This window comes from Rhinoraja longicauda, chromosome 3 (assembly GCF_053455715.1).
Source record: "Rhinoraja longicauda isolate Sanriku21f chromosome 3, sRhiLon1.1, whole genome shotgun sequence".
Lineage (NCBI taxonomy): Eukaryota > Metazoa > Chordata > Chondrichthyes > Rajiformes > Arhynchobatidae > Rhinoraja > Rhinoraja longicauda.
Genome location: NC_135955.1, coordinates 26,870,052 through 26,891,151, shown reverse-complemented (window position 1 = coordinate 26,891,151; position 21,100 = coordinate 26,870,052). Strand labels below are relative to the sequence as shown.

Below are 21,100 nucleotides of genomic sequence, written 5' to 3'. Positions count from 1 at the left end.
GGATAGGTGACGTTTCGGGTCGAGACCCTTCTTCAGACTGGATTAGACTCTGTTCACTGACATTTCCTCGAGTCCTTGCGATCCAAACATTTACCTTCCCACGATTCAGCCGGCTGATCGTGTTGCTGGAGCCGTCGAAATTGAACGTGGGAGCAGATCCCACAGCAACGTGAAGAGGGGACTCAGCAACTCTAATTAGAGGCTTTTTTTGTTGTTGATGGGCTGCGGGCGGGTGGGGGAAAGTGCAGCTAATTGGGCAGCTCTTACAAATAGTCGGCACTGGCACAAAAGGCCGGAGAGCCGCCTCCAACTCCAAAGATTCGATGATTTAATGATTCAATTCTTACAAAGAACCATTCCCAGAAAATAACAGGCACGTGATTATCCCTGGAATATGTCAGACCCAGGCAGAGTGAGATCACCTTACCCACTAACATCCAGCATAGAATTCGGAACAAAGTTTATTTTTGGATGAAATCCAGCATAAGAATAAATTAAAATCTTCAAAGCAGAATGCAAACAGTGAAAATGCTTTTCTGCAGACGTTATTTATTATTAAGCATTTTTAATGTTTTAAATAAATATAGTTTTTCTTAAAGCATGCAGGTAGATGTGCATATCACGGTTGGAGGTCAAGTCAAGTTTATTTGTCACATACACATAAATATGCAGTGAAATGAAAGATTACCCGCAGTCCAACAACAAGAGCAATAAAAATAAGCAATAACACACACACAATCAAACAAAAAGAAACATCCATCACAGCGAGTCTCCTCCAGTCACCTCCTCACTGTGATGGAAGGCCAGGATGTCTTTTCTCTTCCCCTGCCGTGCAGGAAGAGTGTTAAATCAGACAAACTCTCGGGAAACAAAAGCGAGCAAACAGTTTAAAAGAGCAGCGCTGGTTTAAATGTCCACCCGCTGCCGCCCACTCCCTCCAGCACCGTTGCTTGCAGCGGCACCACCTGACCTCTGTGTGTGCGGCCACACTCCGTTGAAAGCATTCTTTGTGAGCGCTTAAACCAGGCACGGGACTTTCTCAAAGGCAGACCCGTTCCAATACCTCAACCCGCTGAAGTTATGCGATAGTCTGACAACCCAGCGCAGCCCGGCCCAAGCGCCTTGCCTGACATCCCACAGAAGTCCAGGTCTGAATCGCCCCTTTCACTAGACTGCCGAATGCACAAATTAATTCAACATGTGCAGGAGGCGGCTCACGCAGAGCCAGGGATTCCAGGGCACAGCTTCGCTTTGTTGGTGCGCAAGGGGCTTCGCTTAGGCTGGTGGTGGTAAGGGGTTCGCCTTTTGGGGTGGGGAGTATCATGGCAAATTTGATAAGTAAATAAAACTAAACTGTGCAAAAGTGACATGGCAGGAACAAGAAGCTTCATTAGTTTCCCACTCCACTCACAGGTGAAGCGTCCAAGTTACAGAATCCCACTCACCCGGTCCCTGCAACCTCTCCTTTCTCGTCCTGTCCCTGTTGGAAACGCTTTCCCCGCCACAATGGAGTGCAGAAACTTACAAACCGACTCCCACTATTGACGCTGGATGGAAGTCGACCAGTAAAAAAAGTTGCGACTCCCGGCACAGTTATCCTTGCCCGGGTTAGATTAAAGAGGGCGGGAGAGGGGCCACCGTTGATGGAAAACCGGCGACAGTGAATGGAATAGTGCAGTAAATCATCCACAACCCAATTATAAACGCTTGACGCAGGAGAGAAGGGCTGTACATTTATTCTCTCCCCTCTCCTCCCCCAACCCCTCAACCCCAGAAAAACTTAAATCCCACAAGGATTGATAGAAAGTTGTAGTCCCCTCCTACCCTTCCGCAGAGAGCTGCTTGACTTTATATCCAGGCATTCAATGGGGAAGGTGGACACAAAATGTTGGAGTAACTCAGCGGGACAGGCAGCATCTCTGGAGAGAGGGAATTGGATGACCGAAGTCTGAAGAAGGGTCTCGACCCGAAACGTCACCCATTCCTTTTTTCCCCCAGAGATGCTGCCTGTCCCGCTGAGTTACTCCAGCATTTTGTGTGTCTCTTCGGTTTAAACCAGCATCTGCAGTTCCTTCTTACACATTCAACGGGGACTTTTTCTTTCCTCGCCACCCAAGCAAAAGGTGACGGCTGGAGTATTTCTGCGCCTCCGTATCCACCTTACCACACTGGGTTATACATCCACCGTCCGCCCCAACATCAGCTCGGTAGCCTCAACTCAAACTTCCAATCTTTCACCTCGAACGCACGCCGTTCTTTATAAACTCGACAACGCTGCCAGCTGCAATACGATTACTTTTTAAGTGCTAGACGTCAAGGAACCAAAACTAACTTTTGTTTCCACAAGTCAGTCCGGTTACAAGTGAAATAAAAAGAACCGTCAAGGAAATTCTCGAGATCGATAATATATTCAAAATATATATTTGGCAACAAACATTAAAGAGATTTACAGCCTTCCGCAGGTACCTTGGCTCAGCCTCAGTCTCCCGATGACTCGCGTTCCGTTCAGTCGGCAATGACCTTATTTCCAACAATGAACTTTCAGGGTGCTTCTGATTAAACCAATCGCCAGGGAACAGGTCAATCCGATATGCAATTCTGCAGCCTCAGTACAAGCCCGTGGAATAAGGACATCTTCACTCAGCGAGAAAGAGAGAGAAAAAAATACTTTTAAATGTGTTTTTTAAAAGTTTTTTTTCTCCAATGCAGAACAGGACGTATGTAGAGGTGCCTGTCTCCTTAGTATCCGATTAAAGTCAGTAAATGCACCCTGTATTCCGGCTCAACGCCCGTAATATGTGCAGATTTCAGGCTGTGCTTCCCTCCTCACTATGCTCACTTGTCCGACTCTCTTTACCTCTCCTGTCACCTGCAAAGATTTCCGCCTCTCTGCGCTTCCTTATCAGCCCTGCACTGCACTTGGTGCTCGCTCGCCCGCACTGCGCCCCGCCTCCCCTTCCCTGCACCGCCCTCTCCGCCTGCCCTGCACTAGTCCACTGCGCCCTGCCCCGCTCCCCTCCACTCCGCCAACACTGAGCAAAGCAAACTGGAGCTGACGTCAGCCGCGTGCCGCCAGCAGGCTGGAATTTAATTGCAAACACATTTGCACGAAAGCAGGCAGACTTTTAGCACAAAAACCCGGCCTTTCACCAGAAACCCCCCGCGTCTTAACTGCATTGCAAATGTATTTGGGAAGGGAGAGATGTGACATGGAGGGAATGAGGGAGAGGGACTTGGAGAGAGAGGCATGGAGGGAGTGAGCGAGTGAGGCAGAGGAAGGAGGGTGGAGCATCACGATAGGGAGAGAGGAAAGGGGGAATGAGTGTGGAAGAGGGGAGGGACTGAAGGAGTGAGAGAGGGAGGGAAGAAGGGAGAGTGGCAAAGGGGGAGGGAGTAAGGGAGAGGGGGGAGAAGGGAGAGTGTCAAAGGGGGGGGAGGGAGTAAGGGAGGTTGAGGGGGAAGGTGGAAAACAGTGAAGGGGATTGGGAGAGGAGAGGAGAGGGAGGTGGATGGGAACAGTGGAGGAAATGAGGGTAATGCAAGGAAGGGGGTGGAAGGGGAAATGATGGTACACAGAAGAGAGGAAATGGGAGGAGAGGGAGTGTGAGACCTGGAGAAGAGGAGGTAGTTAGGGAGAGGGAGGATGTGGAAGGGAGCAGGAGAAGGGGAGGTGGATGGGTGAAGTGGAGAGTGGAAGAGAGTAGGAAAAGAGGAGGTGGATGGGGCAGGGCGAATGTGGAAGGGAGCAAGAGAATGGGGTTGGTTGGAGGAGAGGGAAAGTGTGGAAGGGAACAGGGGAAAGGGCAAACAGTTGTGCCTGGTGCTTAGAAAGAGGGGGATTAGGGCAGGGCCGTCTTAACGCATGGGCCTGATGGGCACTTGCCCGGGGGCCCACGAGCATAGGGGCCCCATGCTGATCTGTGTATGCAATAAATAAATACTACTTTAAAAATGTAGGTTCAATAAGTGCTTTTTTCGCAACATTTTCGGTCACTAAGTGCTTCGGTCACAGCGATCTGTAAGTGCTTTTCGCAACAATGTAGCACCCTAAGTCCATCGCTAAGTGCTTTTCGCCGGCACGACAGGGGGGGGCTGGTAGGGAAAGGGGGGTGGGGGAGAGTAACGGTAGGGCCCCCAGTACACTGCTTTGCCCGGGGGCCCATAATGCTGTAAAAACGGCCCTGGATTAGGGTAGGGAAAAGGCAAGGGCAGAGAAAGGGGAAGAAGAAGAAGAGAAGGGCGAGAGAGAAACGGGGAAATGGAGGGAGGAGTGATGGGGAGAGTGGGAATTGGAAAGGGCAAGAGGAGAATTGGGAAAGACGTGGAGTAGGAAGAGATAATGGCAAGATGGTGTGAAAATAAAGTGGATGGGCAAGAAAGGAAGGGTGAATGAGAGTGGGAAAGAAAGAGGAAAACATAGAAGGGCAGACAGAAAATGTGGCAAGAGTGGAACGGAGAGAGGGGGAGAGCGGAAGAGAGTAACCAAAGGGACGAGAGAAAGGAGAGGAAGGGAGAACAGAGGTAAGAATGGAGATAGTGCGAGGGAAGGAATAGTGGGAGTGGAAGATAGGAGGAGAGAGAAGTGATGACTGGGGTGAAGGGGTTGGAGAAGTCAGGCAGTATGTTTCCAACAGTTTACAAAGCTTGTCTTCAAGTCCAAGTGCTTTATTCATTGTTGAATGGGCTTGGCATACCATGGGGGTGGCTCATCAACCTGGCAGTGACGTCCAATATTTCCTCTTTTTCTCCTTCCTTATGCAAATGTCTGCACTCATAGTTCAGAAACTTTCCAGGCAGTCAAATTAAAACCTCAAACACATACATAGGAGGAAGAAAAGGATGACTATAATTTCTGGATTCTGTGAATTAACTTGCATTTCCATACTTTTTCCTCCCACACACAAATGTAACGTGAAAGTCAATCAAGGTCAGAAATTATTTTGCAACTCAAATGAAAACAAGAGTCACTTGTAATTTTGATCAGCTACAAAGAAAAAGGAAATAAAAAATAATGAATGAAACTGGATGTTTTAAGTGTGTTGCAGTAGAACTGTTCCAGATGGAGTTGTAACTGCTTGGATAATAAGCTCCAGAGCTTGGCTTTTCACTTCAGTTCTGTCCTAAGTGCACAATGCTGAAGTGTGGGGGGAGGGGGGAATTGTCGAGGTAACAGGGGATGGGGTGGTGGAAATGGTATGATTGTTGTTGATTCCACATTTGTAAATCCCAGCACAAAACACCACTGAAACCTTTTTGGCCGTCAAATGATTTGAACTGAGCACAGTTTACTTTCCTGTTTCTTGGCACATGAAACCAACTCGATGCAGCACACTTTCGGTACAATGGTTGTTGCTGTATTTCATTATTCTCTTTATGGTTGGCGTCCCTAGAAGAGTTAAAACAAAACAGTAAACAGACTGGGAATGCCGAGATGAAAAATAACAAATGAAAATTGCTTCCAACAACTTCTGTTTATCCAGACTGTTTAATGTGGCTAATCTTTCCAAAGCACTAGGCAGAAATGTTTTCAAACAGAATTCTATACCAAGCTGCATAAGATGATGGTGAATCAGGGGCCAAATATTTTGTCACAGAAATAACAACCAAGGAGTCTAAAGGGAGAACATAGAACATAGAAAAGTACAGCACACTAATGGACCCTTCAGTCCACAATGTTTTTGCCAGACATCATTCCAAGTTAAACTGATCTAATTTCCCTGTACATGATCCATATCCCTCTATTCCCTATGCTTCCATGTGCCTATCTAAAAGCCTCTTAAATGTCACCATCGTATCTGCCTCCACCACCATTCCTGGCAATGCGTTCCAGGCCCCACTAATCTCTGTGTATAAAACCTGCCCCGCACACCCCAATTAAACTTTTCCCCTCTCACCTTATAGCTATGCACTCTTGCCTTGGACATTTCCATCCTGGGAAAAATGTCTTGACTGTCTACTTGATCTATGTCTCTCATAATGTTATATACTTCTATCAAGTCGCCCCTCAATCTCCGATGTTCCAGAGAAAACAATCCAGGGCTATCCAACCTCTACTTGTAGCTGAAACCTTCTAATCCAGGCAGCATGCTGATAAACGTCCCCTGCACCCTCCCCAAAACCTTCACATCTTTCCTGTAATAGAAAGGTTACAGAACTGCATGCAATACTCCAAATACGGCCTAATCAAACTCCTATAGATCTGCAGAAAATAAGGAAATGGAGCTACCGAGGTTCAGGGAAGGAATTGTTCAGGGAAGGATTCTACAGAGCTATGTATCTGTAGATGTATCCACCAATGTTAGACCATTTCAATTCAAGGATGGTGAAGAGAGCAGAACTGGAGGACAGAAATTTTGCCACATCAATAGATTACAGAGAACGGGAGGATGAGACCATGCAGGGTGTTGAAAATTGGGAATTTGAAAATTAACTGGTACCTGGTGTATATTAACTAGTGGGAATGTGTGAAAGGGTGATTTTGTATTGATCTCAAGTTTACAAAGCATAAGCCTTGGGAAGCCAGGCTAGAGAATATTGGAATAGTCAAGCCTTGAGGTAACCAAAGCATGGATGAGAGTTTCTGCAAGAGATGAGCTGAGGCAGAAACATCATCTGGCGATGATGCCAAGTTGCAAATGACTGTTCCTAGTGATAGCATTGATACACAGTCCATTAGAAAACGATTGGGCTGGTAGCCCCTCTGCTCATTCAGACTAGGTCAGGCAACAAGGCCAGCAATGAAAATAATACACTGAATTCATAGCACACAGTCTATTTATTTTAACTCATTCTATCAACGTGGGTGCAGGAGTATGTGCTGAGGGATGCATTTCAACTCAGCGCGCCCTCCACAAAGGCTCTGTGGGAAAGAACCACAGTCTAGGATCAGGAAGACTGATGGGCTGGATCCTGTGTAACAGCTTCTCAAATACATCAAGGGTACATATTGTTTGAAGAGGAGACATGGGTAGCATTAATGCATCGTAAGAGTATGTATTGATTTGATGGTGCAATGAATGTAAAGAAAGACGTGCCTATTGCAGTTTATGTCTATATTTTAATGACTACATTTATTTTTGAAATTAAACTAAAACTTTCTCAATCTTTCCCCCTCATGTATCTTTAGCAGTTTCTGTTTACATCTCCTGTCGTATTTTTGATTTGGCCCATTACCATCTCCTTTTACTTCACAATGCCATTTCCTTTTCACATTTAATCTTGTCCTGCCTTGCAGTCTATCGCACATCTCCCCCTTTTAGTTTTCCTCTCCCCCATTTACCTTCCACCTCATCCCCACTTGCTGTACTGGCTTAAGACCTATCGCTCTTTCCAGTTCTGATGTAAAGTCATTGATCTGAAGCATTAGCTCGGTTTCTCTCTCCACAGATGCTGCCTGACCTGCTGAGTGTTTTCTATTTTTGCTTCAGGGTTCAAGTACCTGCAGTACTTTGCTTTTACATTATACAATGAAAATAGCAATATTTCTCAGGGGCTATAGTACATTAGACTAAAATTGAAAACCTTGGTTAACCATTTCTCTCATTAACATAAGATGACCCTTTTCTTCTCTCCCTTCTGGGATATGTGTTAAATCAGTACTTATATTAGTACTTATATCAGTACTTATTCTCCAGAACCTTCTAAGCCCTGACTTCTGCTTAAGGATGATATAATTAATAATGTGCACCAAATCTTTCAAAAAGACTTCCATAAATTACGAAATATTTAAATAAATTATTACTGAGAAATCTCAAATGATTCATTTTGATAGAACAAATGAGGAACGGCTAAATTGGACAACTTTATTGGGAGTGTGAGACCAGAAAGCTAGAAGGTTTTTGATGTTTGTTAGTCTTTGAAGAAAACAGATTTAAGATGAGAGGGGCAAAATTTAAAGCAATTGTGCAGCGCAGAGTTGTACCACCCAGAGGAGTCTGGAATGAACTTCTAGGGTTGGTGGTGGAGGCAAATATGATGGTGGCATTTAAGAGGCTTTTAAATAGATGGCGATATGGATCACATGCAGGTAGAGGAGATTACTTTGCCCTGGCATCATTCTTCGGCACAGACATTGCGGGCCAAAGTGTTCCAGTGTCGCACTGTTCTATGTTCTGTGTTCTATGAAATGCGCGGTCCGAAAAGACAGTGAAAGAAAATTCAACAGATTTGAATTGGAGTAAATTTGCAAAGGCTGTGCAGATAGAGTAGGGGAGTGGATTCATTTGATTCTTTGTTCAAATAGCTGTCATCGGCACAATGGACCAAATGGCCTCCTTTTCTGCTGTGAGAATGTATAAGATTCAGGAAACCTCCAAAATCCACATATTGGCAGAGGGGATCTGATCAAACTGCTTTGAAAAAAATCTGGAATTCCTTTCAGCTGTTGCTGGTTTCATTCCTGTGGAATAGGTTTTGTAACCTAACAATGGAGCACAACTCAGGAAAGTAAAGTAGTCTTTGAGCATTTTTATTGGCAATTTTGTTCAGCCCCCACAAGCACAGCTAACACAAAAAGCTGTAGGAAGGAACGGCAGATGCTGGTTTGATATTCTTCCCAGAATAATCACTAGCACCACTTCAATAATTTCAGACTCTTTTCTCCAGCTCCAAGGCTGTTTTCTCCAGCTTTAAGTGAAAACAATCTTGCATTGTGCTTCTTTCCAGTAACCCGTGCAAAACCTGCATTTTGCATTTCCCCGCTGCCTCCACCCCGTCTGTCAGCCAGTTTCACCAAAATAAGTTGGAATATAAACCTCAGATGCTTTGCGATAGGGACTTTTAGTTCAATCACAAAAGTTAAATATTGAAGATGAAAAGGTATAATGAGAAGCCTGAAAGAAAGGCATTGTGTTTGACTCATTCAATTTACATGGAAATTGTTTGATCTTCATAAACTCCCCTTAAACAGTTTGAATACTTCCATTGTCTATGTTTGCATTCTTGGTGAATGATGACTGATGCTGATGAAATATGTGCTGATGAAATAAGTAATGCTGAAATATTAATTCTAATCTAAATGCATCACAAATTAGATTTACAAAAGAAAATAACTGAACTTGCTGATGTGATAGGATAGGCGTTTTCAGGTCAGAACCCTGACGTGTCTGAAGAAGGGTTTCAACCTGAAACGTCACCTATCCATGTTATCCAGAGATGTTGCCTGAGTTACTCCAACATTTTGTGTCTATCTTTGGTATAAACCAGCATCTGCATTTCCTTGTTATTACTTATGTAATTTGTTTTTATAGTTCCTGAGCATTTAACTGGATGAACTAGTTCCTGAGCATTTAACTAGACTGTTTTTTGCAATATCCAGGGTTTTAGCTGATAATCAATGGACTGCAAGAATAAAGGCTGGATCTCCCTGCACAGCACTGTCAGGATTGCTTAAGACAGTACATTTAATGCAACGATGTCCATTTAATGCAGGTATTTCAAAACAACATTATACTTATTCCAACCTTATTTCAAGGGAGCTTGCTTTGCAAAAATTAGTTGCTTTATCACAAATTATCACAGTGGCTATACCAAAAATACTGTACGTCATGAGCTCTGTAACAAAATTTGGGACATTCTAAAGGAGGCATGAAAGGCACTGCAAAAGTGCAAGTCTTCATTTTCTTTCATTTTAGAGCCAGTGGAAACTATGGAAGATTCCTTGTCAAAGTGCCACGGCTTGAGTGTGCAAGCGGAATGCGTCACTAAGATTCTCCAGAAATCATTGTATAATTGCTTTCTTTTATGCTGGATTCTGGTGCACAAACCTGCTGGAGAAACTCAGCAGATCACGCAGCATCTGTGGAGGCAAAGGGGCAGTCAATGCTTCAGGTCAACACTCCAGAATTTGGACTTTGGTGTTTAGCACCAAATGCTCAATATTACTCCTCCTTCATTCACACTACAGCCCCTCCTGATGCAGGCTTTTACTGAAAAGACCAAATACTAATTTCTGCAGCAAACACAACTCTTGCAAGCAGGCCATCATGTGAGTTTGCTAGGCAAGAAAAGTCCAACTTGCCCAACAACACTGGGTAGTTGTCCCTGGGCTCCTGTTGTTTGCAAAGCATCGGGGAAAATGCCAATAGAAACTGTATTTTTATTTCTGCATTACAGAAAGGATATGGAGATGGTGGTAGAAGAGGTTTAGCTGTATTTCAGGAACACGAGAGACTGCAGATGCTGGAATTGATGAGACGAACTGTTTGCAAGTACACTCTATCCACAATGGGCATCCTGAGGCCTGGTTGCATGTCATTCCAACCTCCCTCTCATTCCGTCACCGATCTGCCCATCGTTGGCCCCCTCCACAGCCAGACTGAGCCCAAATGCGACTAGAAAAGCCGCACCTCGTATTCCACCTGGGTAGTCCACAACCAATAGTATGAATATTGAAATGTAGCCTTGGTGTTCCTCCATCATTCTCTTCTTCTGATTCACCTAGGTTCTCCCACCCTCTTTTATTTCCATACCTTCCTCCAGTCCCCCATCACCTAGCTTTGCTCCCCACCCACCTTCACCCATCCCCACCTGGTTCCCTCTACCTACCACCCACACACTTTCCCAATGTGACTCCCACCCCCTCCCTTATCTGGTACCAGCTGCCCATTATGCCTCTCTTATCTAATTCCATTCATCACCTTCCTTACCACAATCCAGCATTTGTATCTCTTGTGCCTCCACTTATCACCATCACCCTCCACCCTCTATCTCTATCTTCACATCCCCTCCATCCCACCTGGCTCCTCCTGCCCTCATTTATCTCTTCCTTGTCTGCTTCCAACTCTCACGCTCAACATCTGTCTCCAAACTCCACCACTCCTCCCCCCCCCCCATCCACCTCCTGGCTTCATCTGCCCATCACCCCTCACTCCTGTCAGATCCACCCTTCATCTAGCAACTCCTACCTCATCCTTCTCCCCTCTATACTGGTTATCCTCTCATAGTGTTCTCAGTTCTGATATAGGTCGTGACATGAAATGTTGATATTCATGTGACCTCCACAGATGCTGCTTGACCCTCTGAGTTCCTCCGGCATGTTGTTTTTAATTGGGTTTTTTTAACCAGTATGTTACCTGGGCTAAACATTGAAACATAGAAAATAGGTGCAGAAGGGGCCATTCGGCCCTTCGAGCCAGTACCGCCATTCATGGCTGATCATCCACAAGAGGTTTGACAAATATGAATTGTTTACTCTAAAGCATCGGAGTCTGAGAGGGTGACCTGATGGAAGAATATAAAATTATGAGAGGCATAGACATGGTAGATACTAGAGGGCTTAGGTTTAAGATGAGCAAGGGAAAGTTTTAAAGAGATTTGTGAGGCAAGATTTTTACATACTTGGTAAGTGCCTGTAACGTGCTGCTACAGAAGTGGAAGAAGCAGTTTCAATAACGACATTTAAGAGACATTTAGACAGACACAAGTACAGGAAGGGAATAGAGGGATCATGGACCATATCATCATGAGCAGGCAGGTGAAATTAGTTTAGAAGGACATCATGGACAGTAAAGACAAGGTGGGCAAAAGGGCCTAGATTTATGCTGTTCTATGTACTGTTCTAACAGCATGAATGAGCTGAAAAATGGCCATCAGAACACAGGATCAAGGAGAGTCCAAATTCTAGTGCCATCCCATGAGGTTGAATTCCTGCTCCATTTAATGAAGAAATATGGTGGTCAACTTGCATTCAGCAATCTCTGAATACAGCAACATGATAATAACCAGATATTCTGTTCATTGAGGAACAGATATTTGGCCGGATTACAATAATGAATCATGAAAATCCAAGACCAAAAATATTTTACAGCCTTCTCTTTCATTTTTGGGAGATGTTCCAAATAACAGGCAGCCTTAAAGTTCCAAATGTCACCAGAGGCTTCAGAAAAATAAAAGACAAAATAAATTTGATGTAATTCCTGGCTGGAGTTACATTAGTGGCATCCTTGAACAGTGCAATAGGTCATGGCAACTCACCTTTAAAAATCCAGGATCAGATTTTGAGAGTTCCTGCTGTAAATGTCAAAGACTAGAGGGCACAGCTTTAAGGTGAGAGGGGGAATTTTAAAGGATATTTGTGGGGCAGGTTTCTTTTGCACGGGTTGGGTTGGGTGCCTGAATGCTTTTCCAAGGTTGATGGTGGAAGCAGATACAATGGTGACTTTTAAAAAGGCACATCTATATGGAGGGATATGGATCACTCACAGGCAGAGGGGATTAGTGGAAATTGGTATCATCTTCGGCATACATATTGTAGGCCAAGGGGCCTGTTCTTGTGCGGCATTGTTCTGTGTTGTATGTAAATCATACCAGTTCCATACCAAAGATAGACACAAAATGTTGGAGTAACTCAGCGGGTTTGGCAGCATCTCTGGAGAAAAAGAATAGGTGATATTTTAGGTCGTGGCCTTTCATCAGGCTGTTACCAGTTACTGTACTTACCAGTTGTACATAACATTATAATATATATAGATAGAATAGACAGTCAGAACCTTTTTTCCCAGGGTGGAAATTTCCAACACTAGAGGGCATAGCTACAAAGTGAGAGGGGAGAAGTTTAAAAGAGACTAGACCAGGTGGACCCGATGGGCCCAAACCTCTCCTGCATTGGTGCAGCACCCTCTCCTCTCCTCCTCCCCCCTCCCCCCTCCCTCCCCCTCCCTCCCTCCCCCTCCCCCCTCCCTCCCCCCTCCCCCTCTCCCCTCCCCCCTCCCTCCCCCCTCCCCCTCTCCCCTCCCCCCTCTCCCCTCCCCCCTCTCCCCTCCCCCCTCCCCCCTCCCTGGCTGTAGTTCAGGAACAAACAAACAAACAAATGAGAGTTTTAGTATATAGATGTATGGGACAAGTTTTTTACACAGAGAGTAGAGGAGTAAATGCATTGCTAGGGGTGGTGGTGGAGGCAGATACAATACCGGAGTTTAAGAGGCTTATAGATGGGCACATGGACATACAGGGAATAGAGCAATATGGATCAAGTACAGGCAGAAGAGATCAGTTTAACCTGGCATCGTGTTCAGCACAAACATTGTGGGCCAAGGGACCTGTTCCCATGTTGTACTGTTCTATGTTCTATATTCTATGTACACCATTGACCTGCCGAAGAGAGCAAATATCAGGATAAAGGTTCTACTTTGGTCTAAAGCCTTCAATTGTTTGGTTGCACCTTATCTGGGCTGAGTGATCTTACCCTTTCCACCACTTCCAATACCACTTATGCAAGATCTCAACCTGAAACATTCACCATTCCTTAAATGGAAAATAAAACTAGTGAATCCAGTCTTGGTCCCAAATTCCAACTCTCTTATCCCAGGTTTTACTTCACAAACTATTGTGACTTTGGGAATCAATTGTATTTTCGAGTGGTAACTCTTTAAGGCGGTCTACAAAATAAAATGTCAGCTCACATTTTTAGCAGCACTCTTTATGTTATCATATTTACATGGACACATTACTAGCAAGGAACAATGCATTACTGAAATGTTGACCTTGTGTTCAATTGCACTATCTTGCAATTTATTACATTTTTCAACATTTCTGTTCCTGTTCTACTTATCAAGTATTTGATAAGTTTATGAATTCCTCACAGCATACAGTAACAATATCCGTCAATGTAAACTAGTGTTCGAGCTAATTTGGTATCATCTGACAGCCTAGAGTACATTAGTCATAGGGTTGTTATGTCAAAAGATTTTTGTAATCTCAATATTGTGTCCATCTTGAAAGTAGCAGAATAAATCATCACAAAAATTATATTATGGAATAGAAGTACTTGTTTCTCTTGAGAGATTAGTGGATGCTAGATTGAGGTCACGCTTACAGATCATGTTCGTATTTTGTTACAGTTCTCTTTCCTTCCCATGTAAGGATTAAACCGTGACATGATTAATAATGATATCTTATATCGCGAGAAGCACTTGCATTAATAAAGTGCCAAACACTACCTCAGAACATAACAAAGCGTTTTACAGCCATTTAACTATTTTCTTGTGGTGTGATCTCAATTGTAGGATTGGAAATGAAGCAGCCAGTCTCCATACACAGAGACGTTCCCAAGAATCAAAATGTGTTTATGTGTTTAAATATAAATGGGACCAACGCGATTTTTCTTTTAAGGGGCCAGTGTAACTAATTGGACAGCACAACGACACAACTGGTGAGGCTGCTGACAGAGACGAAGGTGCTGTCCTGATCTTGGGTACTGTCTGTGTGGCGTTTGCATGCTTTCCCTCTAACCCTGTGGGTTACCTCTGGAAGCTCGTTTCGTCCCAAAGTCAAGCAGATTCATCAGTTAATAAACCAATATAAATCATCCATAGTAGTCTGGTAGTGTGGAAGCTGGTAGAAGTTGATCTTAATGTGGGGAGAATAATATATTGGTATGAATCTGCAATTAGTGTAAAAATGGTTAGTTCATAGTCAATGTGGACCATGCTACATCTCTATGTAAGTATCCATGACTTAAAGTGCCAAATATGACTTAAAGTGCCATATGTGCCCCTCCTGGAATGGCAGGACTACCTGCAAATGTTCCTGATCAGGCCATGGCCAAGCACATCCACAAATGAAAGATAATCTGATTTTGAATATAAATGCCTGAGATCCTAGAATCTGGAGTTCTCTGTATTGCTCAACAACACAATAGCAGTTCAATGAGGGTGAAAGAAACACTGCCAGAACAGAGTGAACAAAAACAGAAGCAACAGAACCTGGAATAGTCATAAAGTGAGAACTGAATATTTCACGTGATATTTGCAAAATATGTCTTCTTCTTCATCGTCGTCATCTTCAGAAATCTCTTTGGATCAAGGATGAGTGGATTCCATTCCAGTTCTATGTGCTCTTGTGGCAAATTATTTAGTTTAGTTTAGTTTCGTTTATTGCCACGTGTACACGATTACAATGTGGCTATAAGTGGGACCGGCAGATTCTGCCATGCATGCTTGACACGGCTGGAATGTGTAGAGGTGGGTAGTATGGGAGGTGGTGTGCACCTGCCACCATTTGTACTGCTGACAAAGAGACACAAGGCTCTCAGTGGCATTCCAAATGCTCCTTCGCCTTTCCACAAAGTCCTGGAACAGGGATTCCCAGCTGCCAGTGGAGGTGATACACCTTTGCAGGGTGGCTTTGAGAACATCCTTGAAACATGTCCTCTGTCCACTAGGTAATATCTTGCCATTCAGAGCTCAGAGTAGAGTGGCTGGTTTAGAAGCTCAGCTAGGGGCATGCAACAATGTAACCTACTCATTTGAGCTGATTGCCTGTAAATTAGAACCTAGGAATAAGGACCTGCAGGAGGATTCTAACGCCATCTATTCACCAAGGAGCAGTTGGAGGGCTATGCGGTGACAGTGGTGATGGTACTTGTCAAGTGCTTCAAGTCAAGTTATTGGCACTAGTAAAATGAAAATCTTGCTTGCAATAGCAAGCAAGTACAGAGACTCAAGAACACAAATTACACAATACAGTGGAAAGAAAAAGACTACAAAAACAAGAGATTTGTAGTAATAAGAACAGTAATAATAATAATTAGTAGCAACATCATTAGAAATACAAACCCTTGAAAGTGGCTGAGGTGGTTGGCCGTGTTCAGTTAATGAGGTAGGATTGGGGTTGTGTAGGAAAATAACTGCAGATGCTGGTACAAATCGAAGGTATCACAAAATGCTGGAGTAACTCAGCGGTTCAGGCAGCATCTCAGGAGAGAAGGTGACGTTTCGGGTTGAGACCCTTCTTCAGACTGATGTCAGGGGAGGGGGCGGGACAAAGATAGGATGTAGTTGGAGACAGGAAGACAGTGGGAGAACTGGGAAGGGGGAGGGGAAAGAGATGGACAGAGGAACTATCTGAAGTTAGAGAAATCAATGTTCATACCGCTGGGGTGTAAGCTGCCCAACCAAACCATGAGATGCTGTTCCTCCAATTTGCAGTGGGCCTCACTATGACAATGGAGGAGGCCCATGACAGAAAGGTCAGACTGGGAGGGGTAGTTGAAGTGCTGAGCCACTGGTAGATCAGGTTGGTTAAGGCGGACTGAGCGAAGGTGTTGAGCGAAACAATCGCCGAGCCTGTGATTGGTCTTGCCGATGTAGAGAAGTTGACATCTGGAACAGCGGATACAATAGATGAGGTTGGAGAAAGTGCAGGTGAACCTCTGCCTCACCTGGAAAGACTGTTTGGGTCCTTGGATGGAGTCGAGGGGGGAGGTAAAGGGACAGGTGTTGCAGTTTCCTGCAGTTGCAGGGGAAAGTACCTGGGGAGGGGGTGGTTTGGGTGGGAAGGGACGAGTGGACCAGGGAGTTACAGAGGATTGGGGTTGAGTAGGTCGGTTCAAGAACCTGATGATCGACAGAAAACATCTGTTCCTGAACCTGGTGGTTACTTCAGATTCTGTATGATCTGTCTGATGGTAGCAGTGAGAAGAGGGCATGATCTAGATAGTGGGGGTCTTTGATAAGAGAAATTATCAAATTGATAAGAGAAATGATCAAATACTACTTATGCAAAACGTCCATATACCAAACAATGTTTTTCCAGCAGATGCCAACACAGCTAATAGTAGCAATTGCACACATGCTTCAGGAGCAGTATCAGGCAAAATTGTTCCCTAGTTCACAGGTGAAGTAGATAGGTTTTAAGGATTGCCTTAAAGAAGGAAAGAGAGGAGGAAAAGGGCGGCACAGTGGTGCAGCAGTAGAGTTGCTGCCTTACAGCACCAGAGACCGGGGTTCGATCCTGACTATGGGTGCTGTCCGTATGAAGTTTGTACATTCTCCCTGTGACCGCATGGGTCTTCTCCGGGTGCTCCAGTCTCCTCCCACACACCAAACACCTACAGGTTTGTAGGTTAATTGGCTTTGGTAAAATTGTAAATTGTCCCCACTGTGTAGGATTGTGCTAGTGTACGGGGATCTCTGGTCGGCGCGGACTCAGTGCGCTGAAAGGCCTGTTTCCACACTGTATCTCTAAAGTAAGCTAAAGTAAAAAGAGGTTAGGGCAGAGAGACTGAGGGAGAAAATTCCAGAGCTTCGGATTCTGACTGCAGAAGACAAAGACTGCGGTGGGAAAATGATTAAAATCATAAAAGTGTGCTGGAATAAAAACAAGGTTTAAATTGAGAATTGAAATTGAGCACAGTAACCCAGTCCTTTAAAGGATAAATGTCCTACCCTGTAGAGTTTTGAGGAGCACCTTAACGCAGGGGAAATGTTAAGGAAGAGAGGGGGAAATGCAATGAAAATGCAGTCTTCCATATCACTTTTCGAGTGAGTGGGATAGACATTATTTCTATTTCTTCATGGTGCCCAGCAGAATCCAAACAGAATTTCATGCCCCACCTGATGGAAGATCTCACTGGTACTGACCTGCTGAGTGCTACGAGCATGTACTGATTTTATTACAATACGCTAGGTATACATTATACACATAGTGACAAGTGACAGGGTGACATCAAACAGCTCTTGGCAGATATTCCATGTGTTTTTGATGGAGCATTTAACTGTGAGGTGTATCTGATGCAAACAATCAAGAGTTGCACAACACTGCTGCTTCTACTTTCGGATTTCCATTGGTAACAATTTGCCCTTAATGTATAAATTGCTCCACAATCAGTTGATCTATTATCTGCACCTACCTCATTGTGCATTGTGCCTTGACTGTATCTCTCCCAGTGTGCACTGCTAATAACAATAACTCATCTACGCACGCTTCGATAGGGAGAACACTAATGTGCCTTCTTGGGCCCCCATAGTCCTCAATGGCTTTGTAATATCACGGAGGCCAATGTCAGAAGATCCTTCAGGAAGATGAACCCTTGGGAAGCTTCTGGACCTGATTGTGTGCCTGGCCACATTCTCAAAACCTGCACGGACCAACTGGCTGGAGTTTTTGTGGACATCTTCAACCTCTCGTTACTGAGGTGTGAGGCTCCCACTTGCTTTAAAAGGGCATTAATAATAGAGAAGAGTAAGGTGACGTGCCTCAATGACTAACGTTCGTGGTGGCAAAGTGCTTTGATAGGTTGGTTATGGTGCATATCAACTCCTACCTCATCAACTCCTACCTACCTCCTACCTCCTACCTGGACCCACCACAAGTTACCTACCACCACACCAGGTCAATGGAAGATGCAATCTTGCTGGCTCCCTACTCCGCACTGGACCACTTAGACATTTAAACCACATACGTCAGGCTGTTGGTCATAGACTACACCTTGGCATTCAAGACCATCATTGTTCCATTTTTATTTCAGATTTTCAGCATCTGCAGTACTTTATAATTCTCTTTCTAATTTCCTGTTATCGGACTTTATCTTGCACTAAATAGTATGCCCTTTATCCTGTATCTGTCTAGAGTGGACTGGCTTGATCGTAATCATGTATAGTTTTTTCATTGACTAGATAGCACGCAACACAAAAAGCTTTTTACTCTACCTTGATACAAATGGCAATAATAAACGGAACTAATACCATGTAATTATATTACATCAAGCGCAAATATGACCAGAAGTGACTGAAGATAAACAGCTGTCTCCATGACCTGACGGTTGATTATCCAGTCAGCTGTAGGCAGGAGATGTCTTTTTCCAGCAACTGAGTGGGAGGTGGAGGCGGAGCCTCATTGTCCATTAAACCATTCAGGGGCAGAGTCACCCACTTGCATTCACAATGGCCTTGCTCTGTAGTGGGAGGCCTGGCTCCTGTTGGGAGATTGAGTTCAGGAGAGCATTGGCAAAAACAAAGCATTCCAGATTTGGAACAACTGGCAGGCTCCACCCAGAACCCCCTTCATCCAAGGATCATCAGATCCAGCCCACTCGGAATAAATGAGGAACTGCAGATACTGCTTTACAACAGAAACAGATACAAAGTGTTGGAGTAATTCAGCAGTTCCGGCAGCATCTCTAGAGAACATAGATTTGGGATATTCGATTTCGATTTGGGACCCTTCTTCAGACTGATTGCGTGCAGGGGTGGGGGGTAGGTGGTGGAAGAAAGCTGGAAGAGAGAAGAGGGGCAGGACAAAGTATGGCAGATAATGGATGAACACAGGCAAGAGTGGGTTTGATAGGCAGATGTTTGGACAAAGGCCAGAAATGAAAAAAACAGAAGGTGTGAGTCAAAAGGATCGAAGAGCTGCGAATTGTGAAATCAGAGGAAAGAATGTGGGTGGAGGGGGTGGGAGGGGAGGGGAGAAATAGGCACGAGTCCAGGTGGGGCACATGGAACGCGAGGGGGTAGAAAGCTGGGGGAGAAAGAGAAGGGGCGAGGTTTAGAGGTCACCTGAAATTGGAGAATTCAATGTTGATACCGTTGGGTTGTAAGCTACCCAAGCGGAAAATGAGGTCCTACTCTGTGCTCAGCAAGCTCCAACTTAGACATATCTTAGACATGGGTAGAGGGGTAAATAATGGTCTGGATTCCCATGGCTTTCTTCAATAAAGAAACACAGGATCTTTTATGACCACCCTTGTCAAGCAGGCACTTAACTATCAGAATTTCATGTGTACCCTTAAAAGAAAGAGAGGCCTTTCTGATGACTACAACATGCTGCGTAACCAATAGTTGGAGTTTGTGTTATCTGACAAGGGCGGATGTTGATTTCATTTCAGACTTTGTTTGCAAACATTATCTGATTTTAATCCTGTTTAAACAGCAGCCCCCGGGCTCTCTGTTTCTCATCTACTCCTATGTTAATCTGATATGTGCTTCCTCCAAAACCTTTGTGGATTGATTCTGTAACACTTCGAATTTTCACTCACTGACCATTCAGAGGTGTTCAGTCAAGAGGAAAATGTAGCAAAGTTTTGCAAAAAAAGGGCTGTTATCACTGTGCAACTTACAACACTCTATGTTGTAAGGAAATATGATCTATGAAGTGATCCCGCAGGTCCATGTGTAACTCTAGCTACAGGTACCTACCATCGATTTTTCTGCACCCTTGGTTACTCTGGCTTTTTGTGTCTATCTTTGGTTTAAACCAGCATCCTACATGAGTGGGTCTAATTAGACAGTTTCTTCTGAAAAATTGGCACAGGCATGGTGTGACAAACAGTCTCCTTTGGCCCTGAATGATTTATCCTTTAATTGTTTGTGAACCTTTAAGTAGGCATTAGGATCTTCAAAATGAAACTGTGATGAACAATGAAGGATCCTCTTCCTTTGTCCTATGTTTGAAATATATTAATTATGTGTTGATCTGACTGTTAACACGGAAATAAAAATGCACCAGATAATTTTTACATCGGCATTAAGTTATTGGGGTCTGACACTTCCAGATCCCAACAAGTTAATTCACAAATAAAAACATATGTATTCATTTAATTACTGCCCATTCATATTGCCCATGAGAGGTTTTTTTGGCCAGTTGAGAGGGCACAATAGGCAACCACATTGGTGGATATGCAGTCAATGTTGGAAAAAGATGGATGGTTTCCTCACTGAAAGACATCAGTGGACCAAATGAGATTTTAACTCTTCCAACAAGTGTGAATCTAAAGCATTGTGTGTTGCTTACGCCAACCAGAATTTGAACAAAGCAAAAAACCAAATGGTCCATAGTTTGTGTATGAATATAGTTCCCCACCTCAGGAACTAATTACTTTAGGTTTTGGTAGTGTAATATAGCAATATATTTCAGTGCTTGGGTGCAACTATAATATGATGCTAGCCAATTGTCTTTGCGACTTTTCTTTTTATTACATACTTTTTCATATTGTTGAGCTGGAAAGGCCAGGATGTGTTGTAGCAGATGTTGGCTCCATGTCTTTGTAAAAAGTACCTTCCATTAATCTCATCCATATCATTGATAGTTCAATATTTGCTTACAAAAAAAGAAATAATTGTCTTTCCATAACTACTTTCATGTCCCTTTTAGTACTTTATAATTAATGAAGTACTTTTGAAAAACAGCAGGATTTCAGCCCAATAAAAGCAATGTGACTGAGATCAGATCATCTGTTTTCTAATTTGAGCTGAGAGATAAATGTTGACCAGGATACGATGGAGAACTAACACACTGAACTTCAATAATGACAAAAGATCTTGCACAAGATCTGAGCGAGGAGACAGATTTTGTTCTCCCATTCCAGCATCCTTCAGTATTA

The 21,100-nt window shown here is 43.9% G+C and overlaps 1 protein-coding gene across 3 annotated transcripts in view; it reads right to left on the bottom strand.

Annotated features, from left to right (window-relative positions):
- Positions 1 to 2,927, bottom strand: part of LOC144590541 (lysophosphatidic acid receptor 1-A) — an 81,297-nt gene extending 78,370 nt beyond the window's left edge. Inside the window, exon 1 of one of the 3 annotated variants that reach the window (XM_078395080.1) lies at positions 2,467 to 2,927. The gene's annotated coding sequence lies outside the window, so the exon portion shown is untranslated. Of the gene's footprint in view, positions 1 to 61; positions 83 to 1,445; positions 1,576 to 2,466 lie in introns of those variants that run through there. The other 2 variants (XM_078395083.1, XM_078395086.1) reach the window with 2 other exon arrangements.
- Between the last annotated feature and the right edge of the window lie 18,173 nt (positions 2,928 to 21,100).